Below are 20,813 nucleotides of genomic sequence, written 5' to 3' on the forward strand. Positions count from 1 at the left end.
GGAACACTATCGGAAGAGCTTTTGGTTAAGAAGACTTAAATTTTTTAGAGTAGTTTTAGGTTCACAGCAAAATTGAGGGGAAAGCACAGAGATTTTCCATGTACTCTTTGTCCTCACACATACATAACCTCCCCCATTATCAACATTCTCCACCATAATGGTACATTTGTTGTAAATGATGAACCTGTAGTTTATATTACGGTTCATTCTTGATAGTTGCACATTCTATGGGTGTAGAAAAATATACATATAATAACATGTATCCATCATTATGTTGTTACATAGAGTTGTTTCACTGCCCTAAAAATCCTGTCCTCTGCCTGTCTACCTTTCCTCCTGATATTTTAGATGTAGTGGTAAAGGAAAGCCTCTCTAAGGAAGAATATGTATGATTACGACGTGAATGAAAAGGAACCAGCCATGCAAAGAGTTGGGGGAAGAATGTTTCCAGGTAGGGGAAACAAACTAGTACAGAGATCTGAAGGTAGAAAGAAGCTTTTCTTTTTCTCCTCTTCTCTCCTTCCAGTTTTTTTTTAAGGACTGAAAGAAGGTGAATGCCATCAGAGCACAAGTAACAATAGTGAAGAATGATATGAGATGAGATTAGTGGGCCAGGCAGGGACAAAATCATACAGGTGTACAGAAAGAATTTTTATTATATTTTAATTAAGTCCACTGAAAAGTGAGCAGTGAGCAGCCTTTGGGATATTTAAACAGTAGGGAGATATTGGTGATTTTGAAAAGATCATTCTGGATGTGGAGAAGGGAATGTGAAAAGACAGAAAGGAAGAAAGAAGCCTGTTAGAATTTTCTAGGTGAGAGATGATGATGGTTTGAAACAGAGTGGTAGTAGCAGCAAAAATGGAGAGAAATGGATAGATTATGGGTATTTTGGAAGTCAAGCCAGTAGGGCTTCCTGGTGGTTTAGATGTGGAGAGTGAGGAAAAGAGAGGGCTCAAGGATGATTGCTGGATATTTTAATTGAGCTAAAACTGAGATAGGTAAAGCAAGAATGAGGGGTAGGTCTAAAGGAGTGGTGGTGGGAATCAAGAATTCTATTTTGGAATGTGAGATTTGAGATTCTTTAGTTGTCTATAGAATGAGTAGACAGTAACTGTATTACTATGATTTTAATGTACCACTGTTTCTGAACTGTATTTAAAACTGCCCTGTGCTTATTGACTCTAAAGAATTTTAAAGCTTGAAGGAATTTTAGCTTACCAAAATTTAATCTTATTCTTCCCTGACTGAGATTAAAAAATGGCAACAAAGTTCTGTTTGCAATATTAGTTACTCCATTTTAGCCATGAGATAGTAAATATTTTTAGAGTTCAGAATCTGCCCCCCATTGTCTTTTGTGTTAGCCACAGTAATTGCTTATTTATTTCTTGTTCTGTGCTTGTTTGCCATCTTCACATGATAGTGTCTTCTAGATATATATGCTTTTTTGTTTTCACTAACAAATAATCAAGTAAATACGGTTTTTTTCATCCTAATATGAAATGAACTCATATTCCCCTGGAAACCTGCATTTGATCTTCCTTTCATCTTAGAGCTAACCCGGAAGCCAACGGCCTGAACGAAAAAACCATTTCTTTCTTCACATCTGTTTTAACAGATTTTCTGTGAGAAATCAAGGAGAGGACCTGATCCATAGAGTGTTAGAGCTGAAAAGCCTCTCTGAAAACATCTTGTTCACCTACCTCAATTTACCAATGACAAAATTGTTTTTGTTCCTGATGAAAATTCTCCTTTGTACAGTATATGGTTTCCCTTTGGAGTGGAAGTTCTTTGCTAAAAAAGAAAAAGTGGTTTATGAAGAGACCGGCACATCTGCCTGTACTACCTACTTGGGAGGTGGTTTCGGTGAAAACTTAGTGGATTATTCAAGCAGTGCAATCTTTTCTTTTGGTCTGGTCCTTTTTTTTTTTTTTTTTTTTTTTTTTTTACAGAGACAGAGAGAGGGATAAATAGGGACAGACAGCAAACAAACAGGGACAAAGAGAGATGAGAAGCATCAAGCATCAGTTCTTTGTTTGGGCACCTTAGTTGTTCATTGCTTTCTCATATGTGTTTGACCATGGGACTACAGCGGACCAAGTAACCCCTTGCTCCAGCCAGTGACCTTGGGTCCAAGCTGATGAGCTTTGCTCAAACCAGATGAGCCCGCGCTAAAGCTGGCGACCTCGGGATCTCGAACCTGGGTCCTCCTCATCCCAGTCAGACACTCTATCCACTGTGCCACCGCCTGGTCAGGCTGGTCTGGTCCTTCCTTGATCCTTCGTTTCGGTGGAAAACTTAAGGGATTATTCAAGCATTGAAATCTTTTCTTTTGGTCTGGTCCTTCCTTGACCTTTCCTCTCCATTCTTTGCAACTTCTCTATATTTAATCTATAGACAGTACAATCCCTTGCTGCTAATTTCAGGATTATTAGTGTAGAACAGTAGTAGTCAACCTGGTCCCTACTGCCCACTACTGGGCGTTCCAGCTTTCTTGGTGTGCAGTAGCAGAGCAACCAAAGTATAAATAAAAAGATAGATTTAACTATAGTAAGTTGTTTTATAAAGATTTATTCTGCCAAACTTAGCGAAAATCCGACATAAAGTACTTGGTAAGTAATTATTACTATATGCTTTAACTTGCTGTAACTCTGCTTTATAAATTTTATAAAGTAAAGTTACTTCCCTACTTTATAAATCCCCATTACTGTGGAATCAGTGGACGGTTAGAAAATTTTACTACTAACAGAGATACAAAAGTGGACGGTAGGTATAAAAAGGTTGACTAACCCCTGGTGTAGAATAATCTTGGGAGTTAAAAACGAAGTAAGATAGAGTTACAGAAAACGATGCAAATTTGAGACTAAAAGTCACACTAGTGACTTAATATCTTCAAGTGACTTGAAGAATTCCATATACTGATTTTTTTGTTTGTTTATAGAAAGGATTCATTTCTTATAATTTCCGTTTTGAATTGGAACTATCTGAACTATTAACAAGTACAGTGTATCCTTCTAAATCATTGTAAATAATGCCTTATGTTTGTATGTAGCATTTTCATAGACATTATTTTATTTGCTTCTCAAAACTGCACTCTGAAATAGGAAGAACAGATATGATCTCTTTTTGAAAGTGAATGAAAGTAAGATTTAGAAAGTTTAATTTTCCCAGAGTCACATGGCAAAAAGAGCAAGTGCTATCTTCTGACTGCTCTTTCTGCTGAACAAAGCTGCCTTTGTGACAGCTGGCACCAGATTGGCATGTTTATCAATTCCAGACCCTGCCCCTGAGTATTAATATTGAGCCCAGAGGGTAGCTTCCACAGTTAGTTGGTCCTTGTTTATTTGATGGGATTGTTGTTGCACACCTTACTTTCTGTTAAGCCAGGTTAATTTTACTTAGATTCATTCTAACCTTTTAATGGATTTTCTGTTTATTTTGAAAGTAAATAAACCTAATGTACGTGATGCAGTTCTTCATATTTTTAATGATTTTGCAACACTTTCTTTGAGTATTTGTTTTCCTGTTTTTAAGATGTGAAAATTAATTAGATTCCATAGGCTTATATTCTTTTAGGCCCTCTAGTGGCATTAAATGCCAGTTGTGCATAGGATAAAAGCATAATGGGATAGTAACAGGGGTGGGGTTTTTTGTGAAAATTACAAACAAGGTAAGTGAAAATCTGAATTTATAAACGTAAGGTTTTTTTTCCTTTTTTCTTTTTATAGTGAGAGGAATGGAGGCAGAGAGACAGATTCCTACATGCACCCCAACCGGGGTCCACCCAGCAGGCCCACTAGGAGATAATGCTGTGCCCATCTGGGGCTGTTGCTCCATTGCTTAGTCATTTTTTTTAGCACCTGAGGCCGAGGTCATGGAGCCATCCTCGGTTCCTAAGACCATCTCGCTCAAACCAGTTGAGCCATGGCTGTGGGAGGGAGGGAAGGGGGGGGGAGAGACAGAGAGAGATAGAAGGGGGGCTGTGTGCCCTTACTGGGAATCGAACCAGGGACATCCACATGCCAGGCCGACACTCTACCATGGAGCAAACTGGCTAGGGCCAAAATTAAGGTTTAAAGGTAGTTATATGCATTACAGAAAGTCTTTGTATAGCATTTACCAGCAGGATCCTTTAAGTCTATTAGGAGTTCTTATCTATCTGATTACATATAGCCCTTTAAGGAAAATATACAAATGCAAGGATTTTATTCCAGACCTACTGAAATAGAATTTTTGGGTCCTGAATCTGTGCATTTTTAAAAAGCTTTACAAGTGATGAAGATGCTCACTGTTGATTAAAAATGAGTGCCTAAAATAATCAGTCCTATTTTATTTAAAACAGTTAATGCATTAAAAACGTCTCAGGAACATGCTTTACAAAAAGACAAATCTCTATGTCCTCTGAGGAATATTTGGAAATTAGATTTGTTATTTGTTAAAGGAAAATGTCACATTTAGTCACAGTTGACTCTTAAAGAAATTGAGATAATTTACATATAAAATTCACCTGTTTTTTAAAGTATACAATTCATGGTTTTAGTATGTTCATAGACTTGTGCAGCCATCACTACAATCTAATTTTAGAGCTTTTTTTTTTTTGTATTTTTTCTGAAGCTGGAAACGGGGAGAGACAGTCAGACAGACTCCCGCATGCACCCGACCGGGATCCACCCGGCACGCCCACCAGGGGGCGACGCTCTGCCCACCAGCGGGCGATGCTCTGCCCCTCCGGGGCGTCGCTCTGTTGCGACCAGAGCCACTCTAGCGCCTGGGGCAGAGGCCAAGGAGCCATCCCCAGCGCCTGGGCCATCTTTGCTCCAATGGAGCCTCAGCTGCAGGAGGGGAAGAGAGAGACAGAGAGGAAGGAGAGGGGGAGGGTGGAGAAGCAGATGGGCGCTTCTCCTGTGTGCCCTGGTCGGGAATCGAACCCAAGATTTCTGCACGCCAGGCTGACGCTTTACCACTGAGCCAGCCGGCCAGGGCCTAGAACATTTTTTTATTCCCCCAAAGAAACTTCTTACCACCTAACCAAGCAGTGGTGCAGTGGATAGAGCGTTGGACTGGGATGCGGAGGACCCAGGTTCGAGACCACGAGGTCACCAGCTTGAGCACGGGCTCATCTGGTTTGAGCAAAGCTCACCAGCTTAGACCCAAGGTCGCTGGCTTGAGCAACGGGGTTACTTGGTCTGCTGAAGGCCCATGGTCAAGTCCACATATGAGAAAGCAATCAATGAACAACTAAGGTGTTGCAACGAAAATCTAATGATTGATGCTTCTCATGTCTCTCCGTTCCTGTCTGTCTGTCCGTCCCTGTCTATCCCTCTCTCTGACTCTCTGTCTCTGTAAAAAAAAAGAAAAAGAAAAAAAAAAAAGAAAGAAACCTCTTACCTGTTGGCTGTTAACTCCCATCGTCAACATGGAATAGGCATTAGCAGTATCTCTGTTTTGTAGATGATGAAACTGAAGCTCTCATGAATTTTTTTTTTTTTTTTCATATTTGGAAAATTTTATTGTTTTTTTTTTTATATATATAAATAAATTTTTATTTTAATGGGGTGACATCAATAAATCAGGGTACATACATTCAAAGAAAACATTTCCAGGTTATCTTGTCATTTAGTTATGTTGCATACCCATCACCCAAAGAGAGATCGTCCTCTGCCACCCTCCATCCAGTTCTCTCTGTACCCCTCCCCCTCCCCTCCCCCTCTCCCTCCTTCCCTCCCCCCACCCCCCTTAGCCACCACACTCCTGTTCATGCCTCTCAGTCTCGCTTTTATGTCCCACTAATGTATGGAATCCTGCAGTTCCTGTTTTTTTCTGATTCGCTTATTTCACTCCGCACAATGCTACCAAGACTCCACCATTCCGCTATAAGTGATCCAATGTCACCATTTCTCCTAGCTGAATAATATACCATGGTGTATATGTGCCCCATCTTCTTCATCTAGTCCTCTATTTTTTTTACAGTGATTAAATGCCTTTAAGCAAACTCTTGGCCAATACAGCAAGAATCCATAAATGAGTAGTGTCCTTAACATGTTCCCCAAGTCCAAGTTTGAAGCTCTCATGAATTTATGTTATACACCAGGACTCTTGTTGGAGGATCATTTTTTTTTTCTCTTCCTGGGGTCTGGATTTTTTTTTTCTTTGGTTCATTGTCAGAAGTGGGATTTGACAATTTTTATCAGTTATTTGCCTTTCATACAATTTTTTTTTTTTTTTTTTTTTTTTTTCATTTTTCTGAAGCTGGAAACAGGGAGAGACAGTCAGACAGACTCCCGCATGCGCCCGACCGGGATCCACCCGGCACGCCCACCAGGGGCTACGCTCTGCCCACCAGGGGGCGATGCTCTGCCCATCCTGGGCGTCGCCATATTGCGACCAGAGCCACTCTAGCGCCTGAGGCCGAGGCCACAGAGCCATCCCAGCACCCGGGCCATCTTTGCTCCAATGGAGCCTTGGCTGCGGGAGGGGAAGAGAGAGACAGAGAGGAAAGCGCGGCGGAGTGGTGGAGAAGCAAATGGACGCTTCTCCTGTGTGCCCTGGCCGGAAATCGAACCCGGGTCCTCCGCACGCTAGGCCGACGCTCTACCGCTGAGCCAACCGGCCAGGGCCGCCTTTCATACAATTTAAGGGACATTTTTTCCACAGATAGTCAAGAATCCTGAACAAGAGAACCTGTGGTAGGTGATAGTGATTTATTTTAATTGTGGAATTGATTCTGAGGTAGTATTAAGTGAAATTATCTGTGCACAGTTACATTCAGTTTTCCTTTTAGAAGTCTATTATTTGAGGTGATGGAGAGGTTTAACACTTTGATTCCTCATGAAGCAAAAGTTATTTTTGTAAAGAAAGTACTAAAGTGAAAATCAAATACTTAAATATTAAAGTCTCGAATTAAGTATCTGTATATTTTATAAGCTGTTCTACCTGATTCTGGGGCAAACTTAAAAGTTGAGAGCCAATGATCATAGTCTTCTCCTTTTCATGATACATATATGTAGGTTCCAGACTGGTGGAATTTCCATCAGAGTAACAGTAGGCCCAGAGAGCTAAGTGTGTTCTTGTCTGTAAAGGAAAAATAGTAATATAGGAAGAGTATGTACCTTGTCTGGCAGGGTGACCTTGGGGTTTCAATCCGGGGCCCTCAGTTTCCCGGGTTGATGCACTGTCACTGTGCCACCACTGGTCAGGCAGATTGCTTTTTTAAAAAAATTGTTATGTATTATTTTTTAGGGAGGGATAAAAAGACAGAGAGAAAGAGAGAAACATCATTTTGTTGTTTGTTCCACTTATTTATGCATTTATTGGTTGATTCCTGCATGTGCTCCAACTGGGGATCAAACCCATAACGCTGGAATGTAGGGACAATACTGCAGCCAGTTGAGCAACCCGACCAGGGCAGATTACTGTTTTTTAAATTTCTTTCTTTTTTTTTTCCAGAGAGAGAGAGGGGGATAGACAGGGACAGACAGGAATGGAGAGAGATGAGAAGCATCAATCATTAGTTTTTCATTGCGCGTTGCAACACCTTAGTTGTTCATTAATTGCTTTTTCATATGTGCCTTGACCGCGGGCCTTCAGCAGACCAAGTAACCCCTTGCTGGAGCCAGCAACCTTGGGTTCAAGCTGGTGGGCTTTTTAAGCTTAAACCAGATGAGCCTGCACTCAATCTGGTGACCTCGGGGTCTCGAACCTGGGTCCTCTGCATCTCAGTCCAACGCTCTATCCACTGTGCCACCGCCTGGTCAGGCTAAATTTCTTAATTGTTCTTTAAACTTTGCAATATCTCTTCTAAAAAATTGACTTGGTTATTATATTTCTCCATTCACCTGGACATAATGTCTATCCCAGGCTCTAGAATAGTCTGAGAATATTGTATTTGCTCAATATATATTTAAGTAAAGAAATGAATGAATGATTGAATTTGAGTTTTAGCCGTGGCCCTACCAACCAGCTGTGTGACTTGAACCAACTTTCTCAATTTCCTGGGCTCTCATTTTCATTATATTGAAATGAAGTTATGGAACTAGATGATACCTAAGGTTTTCTCAGCCTCAAATTTCTGTGGGCCCTGGCAGTTGGCTCAGTGATAGAGCATCAACCCAGTGTGTGGAAGTCCTGGGTATGATTCCTGGTTAGGGCACACAAGAGAATCCATCTGCTTCTCCTCCCCTTCCGACCCTCCCCTTTATCTCTCCCTCTCTTTCCCCTTCCTGCAACCATGGCTTGATTGGTTCCAGCGCATTGGCCCTGGGTACTGAGAATGGCTCTATGGAGCCTCTGCCTCAGGCACTAAAAATAGCTCAATGCAGGCATGGCAATGCCCAGATGGGCAGAGCACCAGCCTCAGACAGGGGTTGCCAGGTGGATCCTGGTTGGAGAGCATGTGGGAGTCTTTCTGTCTCCCCTCCTCTCACTTGGAAAAAAAGGGAATAAAAATTCTGTGGTTCCTCGCTTTCGTTTTAACACTTTTTTTAAAGGATAAAGATGAATAAGGATCATCATAATTTTTTTATAGATCAGTCCAATTAGTTGTCTTTTCTTTAAGCAGTGTTATTTAATGGCTACTTTTTATCATGTTTAACTTAAGGAAACTATTACTGTGCACTACTAGTACATAACCTCAAAGGAAGCAGGTTGATAAAAGAAACAGGGAGCAGGGTTCAGAGAAACTGGTTTGAATTCCTGAGCTCTTCTACGTCATTATTTACCAATTTTTTTGTGCGTGGGAGGATCTTTAAAAGGAAAAACAACAAAACCCTTATTAAAGTATAATAGGCATGCAGAAAGTGCATATGTCATAAGTGGATAGTGTGATAATCGCACACACCTGTATAACCAGTGCTTCCAGAGGTCCCCTTTTACTACACCCCGCTGCTGCCTGTTCTCCCTCAAAGGTAAGTAACCATTATTCCAACTTTTTTTAACTAGTGTTTTTTCTTTTTTCTTTTTTTTTTAAGGTGAGAGGAGGGGAGATAGTGAGACAGATTCCCGCATGTGCCCTGGTTGGCATCCACCTGGCAACCCCATCTGGGGCCAGTCCTTGAATCAGCTGAGCTATTTTTAGTACCTGAGGCTGATGCGCTCCAACAGAGCTATCCTCTGCACCTCGGGTCACACTTGGACCAGTTGAGCCTCTGGCTGTAGGAAAGGGAGGTGGTGGAGAGGGGAAAAGCAGATGGTCACTTCTCCTGTGTGCCCTGACCAGAAATTGAATCTGGGACATCTATATGCCAAGACAACTCTCTATTCACTGAGCCACCAACCAGGGCTTTAATAAATTTTACTTATTGATTTTTAGAGAGCAGAGAGAGAGAAAAAAAAGTAGGCAGAGGAGCAGGAAAGCATAAATTCATAGTAGTTCTTATATGTGCCTTGACTGGGCAAGCCCAGGGTGTTGAACTGGTGACCTCAGCATTCCAGATTGATGTTTTATCCACTGCACCACTACAGGTCAGGCCTGTTGGCCCAACTTCTAAAAAAATTTTTTTATTGAATTTATTGGGGTGACATTGGTTAATAAAATAGGTTTCTGGTGTACAATTCTGTAATACATCATTTGTATGTTGTATTGTGTGTTCACCACCCCAAGTCAAGTCTCCTTCCGATCATCCTGACTTTTGGTGGCATAGATTAGTTTTGCCTATCTTTATACTTTGTAACACTGGAACCATTCAAGTTATACTCTTGCATCTGACTTTTTGCATTCAGCATCATGTTTGTGAAATTCATCTGTATTTAGTTAGTGTAGTTGTAGATTGTTCATTTTCATTGCTTTATAGTATTTCTTTGTGTGACTATATCCTGTTTTATTCTTTCTATTGTTGAAGGCTATCTGAGTTGTTTCCAGTATAGGGCTATTTTAAATAGTGTCTCTGTGAATATTCTCTTGTCTTCTCGTAAACAGTAGATGCATTTCTGTTAGCCATCTACCTAGGAGTAGAATTGCTGGGCCAGGAAATGACTCCTTTAAATGTCAGAAACATTTAACAGACCCCCTACATCAGTGGTAGTCAACCTGGTCCCTACCACCCACTAGTGGGCGTTTAGGCTTTCATGGTGGGCGGTAGTGGAGCAACCAAAGTATAAATAAAAAGATAGATTTAACTATAGTAAGTTGTTTTGCTTTAACTTGCTATAACTCTGCTTTATAAATTTTATAAAGTAAAGTTACTTCCCTACTTTTTATAAATCACCATTACTGTGGAACCGGTGGGTGGTTAGAAAATTTTACTACTAACAGAGATAAAAAAGTGGGCGGTAGGTATAAAAAGGTTGACTACCCCTGCCCTACATAATAGTCCTATTTTTAATATTAGTTTGAAAAAAACACATGATAGAAATTGATCATGAATTTAGTTACTTAAAGTTAATTTGTATTTTGTAAATCAGTAAGTATAGCACCTACATGTATTTGGAAAGTAGTAGTGCCTACATGTAACATAATGTGATTAGGTTGGGAATCAAGGAACTACCTAGAGCTGTGTAATGTCCTTTAACTTCCATTTCTTCATTTACCATACTTGACTTGAATTTTCATATTATAAAAGGGATAGAAATACTCATCTCAGCCCTGGCTGGTGGCGCAGTGGATAGAGCATTGTCCCAGAGTGCTGGTTTGATCCTGGGGTCACTGGTTTGAGCCCTGGTGAGGGCATGTATTAAAAGCTATGAGTGGGTGCACTACTAAGTGGAACAAGTTGATGCTTCTCTCTCTTCCTGCCCACCCCTTTCTCTCTCTCAAAAATCAATGGGAAAAAAATATTCATCTCAGAGGTTGTGGTAAGGATTTGGATTTTTATTTTATTTTATTTTTTACAGGGACAGAGAGGGATAGATAGGGACAGACAGACAGGAACAGAGAAAGATGAGAAGCATCAATCAATCATCAGTTTTTCGTTGCGAAACCTTGGTTGTTCATTGATTGCTTTCTCATATGTTCCTTGACCACGGGCCTTCAGCAGATCGAGTAACCCCTTGCTCGAGCCAGTGACCTTGGGTCCAAGCTGGTGAACTTTTTGCTCAAGCCTGATGAGCGCCACACTCAAGCTGGCGACCTCAGGGTCTTGAACCTGGGTCCTCCGCATCCCCGTTCTACACTTTATCCACTGCGCCACCGCCTGGTCAGGCAGGATTTGGATTTTTTAATTGTAAAAGTACTTAGTATCGTGTCTGACATGTTAGTGCATAATAAATACTAATTCACCTGTAATTCTTAGGTCGTAGTACTCAACTGATGTAATTGCAGTAAATCCTGATAAACACATCCTGAACTTAATTCATATATCTCAACTACCCTGGACTTAAACCAGGGGTCGGGAAACTTTTTGGCTGAGAGAGCCATGAACGACACATATTTTAAAATGTAATTCCGTGAGAGCCATACAACAACCCATGTACATTACGCATTATCCAATAAAAATTTGGTGTTGTCTTGGAGGACAGCTGTGATTGGCTCCAGCCACCCACAACCATGAACATGAGCGGTAGGAAATGAATGGATTGTAATACATGAGAATGTTTTATATGTTTAACGTTATTATTTATATTTTTTATTAAAGATTTGCGAGCCAGATGCAGCCATCAAAAGAGCCACATCTGGCTCACGAGCCATAGGTTCCCGACCCCTGACTTAAACTATCTTTTCTAATTCTGTCATCTTAGTACTATCCTCTTAATTGGACCTTTAATTGTTTTAAATTGAACTAATTTAGCCTGCCCCTCTCCTACAAGCTTTTCCTTCTGAACTCCTAATTTCTGTTAAATAGTATCAACTTTATTTCAAGTACCCACACTTACTTGGTTTCTAGAATGTCAGAGTGGAAGGAATAGGAGTTATTTAAGTGTAGTAGATGTACACATACATTTATTCTTTCTGCAGATGGTTTTAGTTTCTTTACTGGATATTGGCACTCTGGGAATACAAAGATAAGACATGTTTTTCTGCCCTTAAGTAATTTACAATCTAGTTGGAGAGATAGACAAGTCAGTACATTTGTGGTATGTGTGACTGTATGCACAGGGTACTATAGGAACAACTTTCCCTGCAGGTGGGAATCTGGGAGGCAAAACTTGAGTATTGAGTTAGCCAAGTGAAAGGAAGTAGCATATGTGAAGACTCAGAAATAAGAACAGTGGAGTAGTGGTAATAATAGCTAACATATGTTGAGAATATGTTGGTATATACAGATGTCTTAACCTGCAGAATGAAGTATCAGGCTGCAAAGGAGTGGAGGGATTGATAACAAGGAAGTCCAGACAGTTGGGGCCTAAAATCCAGATCTCTAGATTCCTGATCTGGTATTTATTTTCTATCAGCCAAACTTTTTTTGAAATATGTGATGTGTATTGAAATTAATAGGCCATTGCTTCTAAATTTGAAGTTTAGAAGTTAAGCGTTTGTAACCTTCTTCAGACATAAAAGAGGCATTTCGAAACAGCTTTCCCTGGCCCTGGCCAGTTTGGTTAGTGGATAGTGTCAGCCCACCATGCGGATATTCCAGGTTTTGATCCCTAGTTAGGGCACACATGAAAAGTAACCATCTGTTTCTTTTCCCCTTTCTCTCCCCCTTCTCTCTCTCTTCCTCTCTCACAGCCAGTGGCTTGATTGGTTCAAGTGTCAGCCTTGGTCACTGAGAATAGCTCGGTTAATTTGAGCTTCAGCCCAGATGGGGGTTGCCAAGTGGATCTTGATTGGGGCCATGCAGGAGTTGGTCTGTCTTCTTTCCTCTCACTTGAAAACAAAAAACAGCTTGCCATCAGTTTTATGGCTTTATTTCACATCTCTGAGTTTTTAGGGTATTAAGTTGAATGAAGAAAGCAACTTTTATGGTTGTCCTATTTTTTCTCTGCTCCAGATTCTTCATAAATGGGATTAGGAGCCAACTTTTATTCATTCAACCTAGGAATAATTCTATTGACTGATTTATTTTAACACATAGGAATGACACTGTATATTAGTTCATAAGAGAGCTAACTTATAAATAGACTACTGTCTGCCAATCACCTCATTTTCTTTTATTAAGAAAATCTACTTAGGAAATTCAGTTAAGATTAGAGAGTTGCTATGTGAGAATAATGGATGAGCCTGACCCGTGGTGAAACAGTGGATAAAGCATTGATGTGGAACGCTGAGGTCGCCCGTTCAAAATCCTGGGCTTATCGGGTCAAGGCACATAATGGGAGTTGATGCTTCTTGCTCCTCCCCCCTTCTCTCTCTCTCTCTTTTCTCTCCCCCCCCTCCTCTCTAAAATGAATAATTTTTTTTAATTGGATGATTTTAAAGGTCTTTTACATCAAGTTTTTGTAGAGATAAAACTACAAGTCCTCAACGTTATTGATTCTGTGATGAAATGATGTATAATAAAATTAATTTTACCATAGGCTAATTGATATAAACAAAAGCTATGTTTCTGTGACACCTCATTCGAGGACCTCCTGTAGTCTATAGTCTAAAAGTATATATATTTCTAGGAAGGCCAAAATGAATGTTAATATAGACTAGATACTGTATTTATTCTATTGGATGATACTACATTGATCAATGCTTATGCTCTCAGTTATTTTTTGTAGACATCTTAATTTCCACTAACCCTTATGTTTGTGTTTGTTATATCAGCTTGCTAAATACCTTTACTACACATTTCAGAATTCTAAGTTTAAGACTTGATTTAGCCTATCAGCTTTCCAAAAAGACCATCAAAATAACCTAGTGCTCAAACTAAGCCAAGTTTATATTTACTGCAGTGAGAGTGAACATTGCCCTGAAGAGTTCTAGTAGTGTTTTAGAAAGGAGAAGTCCTGGATGGAAATTTATAGGGTTTGGGGATCTGGGTTCTAGTGGTTTAAGGCTGGTCTTTTTTCTTTTCTTTATTGAATTTATTGTGGTGACATTGGTTAATAAAATTGTATAGGTTTCAGGTTTACAGTTCTATAATACATCATCTATATATTTTATTTTGTGTTTGCCACCCCAAATCAAATCTCCTTCCATCACTTAATTTTCCTTTACCCTCTTCTAACTCCCCTGGCCCCCCTATCCTTCTGGTAATCACCATACTGTTGTCTGTGAAAAAGGTGAAAGGATTAAGCAACTCCCCCCAAAATATTTTTTTTAATCCTCAGAGACAGGACAGGCCTTTCAGTACACAGAACATACTGGCACTGTTCAAGGCTTGTGATAAGTTGTTTAGGGTGAGTTGAGCAAGTCTTGATGAGCAGATATTTGTTTGATAAGCAAGTAGGCTTGCCTAGCTGAGCAATTTATTGTACTAAGCAGTTAGCTGAGCAGTCTGTTGTTTAGCTAAAAGAATTTTTGGGGTGCTCCTAAAGCAAATAATGAAGTTATTTACTGGTTTGTATTTTTATCTTCCTGGGCAAAAATTTCCTGGAACAAATGATAAAGTCATGTTGATATAAGGGCTTTAGATTCTTATATGAATGTAGACGGTCTCAGTTCTCAATGACATCTATAAAGGCAGACACATTAAAAAATATTTTTTTAATGTTTATTAATTCTAAAGAGAGAGGAAGGGAGAGAGAGAAAGAGACAGGAACATCGATCTGTTCCTGTATGTGCCCTGACTGGGGAATTGAACTGGCTACCTCGGCACTTTGGGTCACTGCTCCTAACCAGTTGAGCTATCCAGCCAGGGCTAAAGGCAAACACATTTTAATTAAAGATTTACTGTTCCAGGTCCTGGGTATTTCACCATTCCCTTTACCTTAATCTTCTAATTGTGGATGGTATTATGATTGTGGATCTCTGTGGCACTTGTTTACTGACTTCAACCAGTATTTCAATATATAATTTATCCCTAAATGCATCCTGAACTAAATGAGTCTTTTTTCTTCAAAATGGTACGTTTGCTTTTCCTTTTCACTCTTGAATGGTATCATTTACTTCATCTTTCCAAAATTCTATTCCTCGTGCAACCTTCTTCAATCTCCCGCTCTTTAAACCAACCATACCTTATTTCTGTTATAGTCATTTATGAGGTCAGTTTAGTTCCTTATTAGAGTGTAAGCCCATGCAAAACAGAGACTATATTTTACCCATCTTTTTAAAAAAATCCTTTTAATATTTGTTAAACAATTACTCTTGCAGCAATTTTCAACCTTTTTCATTTCATGGCACACATTAATTACTAAAATTTGGCAGCACACCAAAAAAATATATTTTTTGCTGATCTAAAAAAAAATAGATGTAATTTTGATTCATTTACACACCAGATGGCTGTTGCACTGGCTGTTGTCATTTTTTTTATTTGACAATCTAAGGGAAAGGGTAAATACCCTTGATTAAATAAGTCAGGTATTGCATGTTTTAAAAATTCTTGTCGCACACCAGTTGAAAATTACTCTTTGAACTGAGTTGGACTAAAACAGGTACACATCCATTAGATTCATGAATTATTTTGTATTAGGCTGATCTTACAGGCCTTTTATCTTTATCTCTATGGTCTTTCGAAAGATAGAATGTCCAGAGGACTGTCATTTTAGGTTGCACTTTGGACAGATTGTTGGAGTCAGGTATCATTGTGTTTTGAAATATAACCATCTTTGCCCTGGTCTGTGTCTCAGTTGGTTAGAGTATTGTCCTGATATCCATCAAGGTGCAGTTTCAATCTCCAGTCATGGCATATACCGTACAAGAATCAACCAGTGGCCTGACCTGCGGTGGCTCGGTGGATGAAGCGTTGACCTGGAATGCTGAGATTGCCAGTTTGAAACCCTGAGCTTGCCTGGTCAAGGCACATATGGGAGTTGATGTTTCCTGCCCCCAACTTCCTCTCTCTACAACGAATAAATAAAGTCTTTAAAAATTTTTTAAAAATACATCACACTTGTTTATCTGTGTTCTTGTTGATATACAATTGGATTGTTCTTGTTTTTTTACTATTATGACTAATATTGCCATGGACCTCTTTACCTTCTTTTTGAACTATTTACTTGTGGTAAAATATGTAACAAAATTTGCCATTCTAACCATTTTCAAGAGTACAGTTCTGTGGCACTAATTACATTCACAATGTTGTATAACTGTTACCACTATTTCCAAAATTTTTCATCATTTCAAACAGAAACTCTACCCATTAAGGAATAACTCTTGTGTTTCTTCCTTCTTCTGTCCCAGCCCTTGGTAACCTCTAATGTACTTTCTATCTAGGAATTTGCCCCTTTTTGATATTTCATATAAGTAGAATAGTACAGTATTTGCTCTTTAGTGTGTGGCATATTTCACTGAACATTGTGTTCTCCAGGGTTCATCCATGTGGCAGCATGTGTCAGAACTTTATTCCTTTGTCTGACTGAGTCATAATCTGTTGTATAGATGTGCCACATGGTGTTTATCCCTCTGCACCAACATTTGGGTTGTTTCGTACGTACCTTTTGGAGTTTCACATAACATTTACTTTTTGCTGCAGCCATTATTATTTGTGTCATGCCTTTTCTTTCTGTTTTTGGGTACTTGTTATTTCCTTTACCTGTCATGCCTTTCCCCTGTCATGTTAGAAAATTTTTCAACAGTTTGCAGTTAACTGTTTCTCCATTTGCATTAGACCTTTTACACTCTTACATACATGTCCTATTTACTAGGTTGTGATACCTACTTGAACATTCTCAGTGCTTACTCCATTGTTATAGTAATAAAGACTATCATTTATTTATTGCTTCCTGAGTCATAGGCCCTATGATAGTTTATTATTATTATTGCTTACTGAGTCATAGGCCCTATGATAGTTTTTATCATCATCATCATCATCTTCATCATCTTTGATCCTTAAAACAGACCTGCAGTGTAGGTACAGTATTGTAAGAGAGATTGCATGTAATTTTTCTTTTTTTTTTTGTATTTTTCTGAAGTTAGAAACGGGGAGGCAGTCAGACAGATGCCCGACCGGGATCCACCCAGTGTGCCCACCAGGGGGCGATGCTCTGCCCATCTGGGGTGTTGCTCTGTTGCGACCAGAGCCGTTCTAGTGCCTGAGGCAGAGGCCAAGGAGCCATCCTCAGCGCCCGGGCCAACTTTGCTCCAATGGAGCCTTGGCTACGGGAGGGGAAGAGAGAGACAGAGAGGAAGGAGAGGGGGAGGGGTGGAGAAGCAGATGGGCGCTTCTCCTGTGTGCCCTGGCCGGGAATCAAACCCGGGATTCCTGTACGCCAGGCCGACGCTCTACCACTGAGCCAACTGGCCAGGGCCGATCTTTTAAGAATCATAGAATTTATCAATAGTTAGGGTTTACCTGGCTTCAGATTCACTTAATTTCTGTGCAGTTGTCCCTCGCGTTATCACGGTTCATTTTTCGTGGTCTCACTGTATCACAGATTTTCCGCTATATTGTGGGATTTTGTGGAATATAGGTATTTTTATATATTTATTATTTTAATTATTTTTGTGGTAAACTAAGCATTTTCTAGCCTAAAAAATTGGAAACAATATGAAAAGAGTGTGGGAAAGGTTTATAAGAGTGTGGGAGGGTTTATAAAGCCTTAAAATATATATAAATAGGCCCTGGCCAGTTGGCTCAGCGGTAGAGTGTCGGCCTAGCGTGCGGAGGACCCGGGTTCGATTCCCGGCCAGGGCACACAGGAGGAGTGCCCATTTGCTTCTCCACCCCTCCGCCGCGCCTTCCTCTCTGTCTCTCTCTTTCCCTCCCGCAGCCGAGGCTCCATTGGAGCAAAGATGACCCAGACGCTGGGGATGGCTCTGTGGCCTCTGCCTCAGGCGCTAGAGTGGCTCTGGTCGCAACATGGCGACGCCCGGAGGGGCAGAGCATCGCCCCCTGGTGGGCAGAGCGTCGCCCCATGGTGGGCGTGCCAGGTGGATCCCGGTTGGGCGCATGCGGGAGTCTGTCTGACTCTCCCTGTTTCCAGCTTCAGAAAAATGGGAAAAAAAAAAAAAAAAAAAAAAAAAAAAAAAATATATATATATATATATATATATATATATATATATATAATAAAATAAATATAAGGTTGCTACTTCACGGATTTTCACCTATCGTGGGGGTTCTGGGACCTAACCCCTGCGATAGATGAGGGACCACTATTGGCAAGCCATCTTTTCCTAAAATAAAAGTTTGCTGAAATGGATAAACCCCTGGCTGATGTTTGACTCTGACTATATACCCTACTTTATTTTTTTATTATTATTTTTTCTGTATTTTTCTGAAGCCGGAAATGGGGAGAGACAGTCAGACAGACTCCCGCATGCGCCCGACCGGGATCCACCTGGCAGGCCTACCAGGGGGGCAACGCTCTGCCCACCAGGGGGTGATGCTCTGCCCCTCCGGGCTTCACTCTGCTGCGACCAGAGCCACTCTAGCACCTGGGGCAGAGGCCAAGGAGCCATCCCCAGCGCCCGGGCCATCTTTGCTCCAGTGGAGCCTCGGCTGCGGGAGGGGAAGAGAGAAACAAAGAGGAAGGAGAGGGGGAGGGGTAGAGAAGCAGATGGGCGCTTCTCCTGTGTGCCCTGGCCGGGAATTGAACCTGGGACTTCTGCACGCCAGGCCGACGCTCTACCACTGAGCCAACCGGCCAGGGCCTATTTTATTTTTTTACAGGAAGGACAGATAGGGACATACAGGAAGGGAGAGAGATGAGAAGTGTCAATTTTTTGTTGCAGCTTCATAGTTATTCGTTGAATGCTTTCTCATATGTGCCTTGACCTAGGGGTTACAGCAGACCCTTTGCTCAAACTAGCGACCTTTGGGCTCAAACCAGTGACCATGGGTCATATCTATGATCCTGCACTCTAGCTGGTGAGCCTGTACTCAAGCCAGCGACCTCAGGGTTTTGAACCTGGGTTCTCCACATCCCAGTCCAATGCTCTATTCACTTTGCCACCGCCAGGTCAGGCCTACTTTTTTTTTTTTAAAGATTTTATTTATTTATTTATTTTTAAAGTGGGAGGCAGAGAGACAGACTCCCGCATGCCCCCTGAGTGGAATCTACCTAGCAAGCCCTCTATAGGGCACTGCTCTGCCCTTCTGGGACATTGCTCTGTTGTTCAGCAACCAGGCCATTTTTTTTTAGCACTTGAGGCAGAGCCCACGGAGCCATGTTAGGAGGCCAGCTCACTTGAACCAATTGAGCCATGGCTGTAGGAGGGGTAGAGAGAGAGAGAGAGAAGAGGGGAGGGAAAGGGTGGAGAAGCAGATGGTCGCGTCTCCTGTGTGTCCTGACTGGGAATCAAACCTGGGACATCCACACACCGGGCCAACACTCTACTACTGAGCCAACAGGCCAGAGCCAAAGGTCTTTTAAAGCATTAATTAATTTAGCCACTGTGTAAGTATATAAAATACTCCTGTTCTGACTGGCACAGGTAAGAAGACAGACACTTAAAATCTAGTTTAGGAGATGATATACAAAAAAATAGAAAATTCTATTGCACATTAAATCAAATAGTATAAGTCAGTAAAATAAACTGTAATGAGAGATTATATCAGTTGTCCAGTGAGAGTACAGATTTTAAGTGAAGCGTTAAAGGAGTTCAGAAGGGGAGGCAGTTACTATGGGTTAGGTAGGGCATACATTTTCTGGTGAAACGTCTTGTTTGTGGAGAATGAAGAACTCCTAAATAATACGGTGTAGCCCCCAAAAGAGCCATAGCATATAAACAGATATATAGTATATCTGTGTTGTTATAATTTCACCGGCAAGGAAGAAGTAGTCTAAAAATGCTGGGGTAAGGGGAAGGTGGCAACCATAAAAATGTTGAGAACAACTAGGTAGTTAAGGAAGAGTTTTAAACAAGAAATATGATGGATGGGGCATTGAAAGACTGATAGGTAAGTTCTAAATAAGTAAAGAAGTGGGGTATTTTATTGGTAAGAATGTATAGCAACAAGTTTAAGCTAGTTTTCTTGGAAAATATACTTTTTGAAAAACTGAAATTGGGTGTGCAACATGTCTCATATACAGCTTGATTGCCTCTAACTATCTTGGAAAGTGAAGAGTAGAAAAACAAAATCTTGGAATTTCTTCTTAAACATGTGCAAATTCAGGTGTTGTGGTAGATTACCTATATTACCGCTGTTTTGGGTAATTGGTATTACCCTTACCAATTTGTTTCTAATTGGTGGTGAAGATCAGTTCACTTCTTGATGTAGTCATGTTTAGTAGTAGTATTTATCTAGCAGACTCTTAGTTAGATATGGAATTACAGTTCTGTTGTGCTGTCATGTCATTAGTCATTGAGTTACACACAGATTTTAAAGAGTTGAGTAGACTGTAGAGCAGGCGTCCCAAACTACGGCCCGCGGGCCGCAATTTGCCCCCCTAAGGCCATTTATCTAGCTCCCGCCGCACTTCCAGAAGGGGCAACTCTCTCATTGGTGGTCAGTGAGAGGAGCACTGTATGTGGGAGCCCTCCAATGGTCTGAGGGACAGTGAACTGGCCCCCTGTGTAAAAAGTTTGGGGACCCCTGCTGTAGAGATTATTTAGTTTAAACCCCTTTTAGATAGAATGAGCAAGTTGAGGCACAGAAAGGTTCAGAGACCTGCATAAAGATGATATTAGTGGCAGAACCAGGCTTACTACTTATGAACTTTCTGACTTCTGTCTAGTCTATTGCCCTTCTCACGAGTATCATTCTGTCTAAACTAGTATGAAGCTTGATCTGGAAACATCTTAATTTAGTGATTTATCCCTTAAGGTCTGACCAGATTGGCATTTCTTTCTTCATTTCCTTAGACAAACTGATCATTTCCTCAAGAATGTGGAAAGACTAGACAGAAGTCAGGAAGTTCATAAGTAGTAAGCCTGGTTCTGCCACTAATATCATCTTTATGCAGGTCTT

The 20,813-nt window shown here is 40.7% G+C and overlaps 1 protein-coding gene across 1 annotated transcript in view; it reads left to right on the plus strand.

Annotated features, from left to right (window-relative positions):
• The window catches only part of ADIPOR2 (adiponectin receptor 2), an 89,104-nt gene that overhangs the window by 46,102 nt on the left and 22,189 nt on the right, over positions 1-20,813 (plus strand). The window lies entirely within an intron of this gene.

Source organism: Saccopteryx bilineata, chromosome 2 (assembly GCF_036850765.1).
Source record: "Saccopteryx bilineata isolate mSacBil1 chromosome 2, mSacBil1_pri_phased_curated, whole genome shotgun sequence".
NCBI classification, from domain to species: domain Eukaryota; kingdom Metazoa; phylum Chordata; class Mammalia; order Chiroptera; family Emballonuridae; genus Saccopteryx; species Saccopteryx bilineata.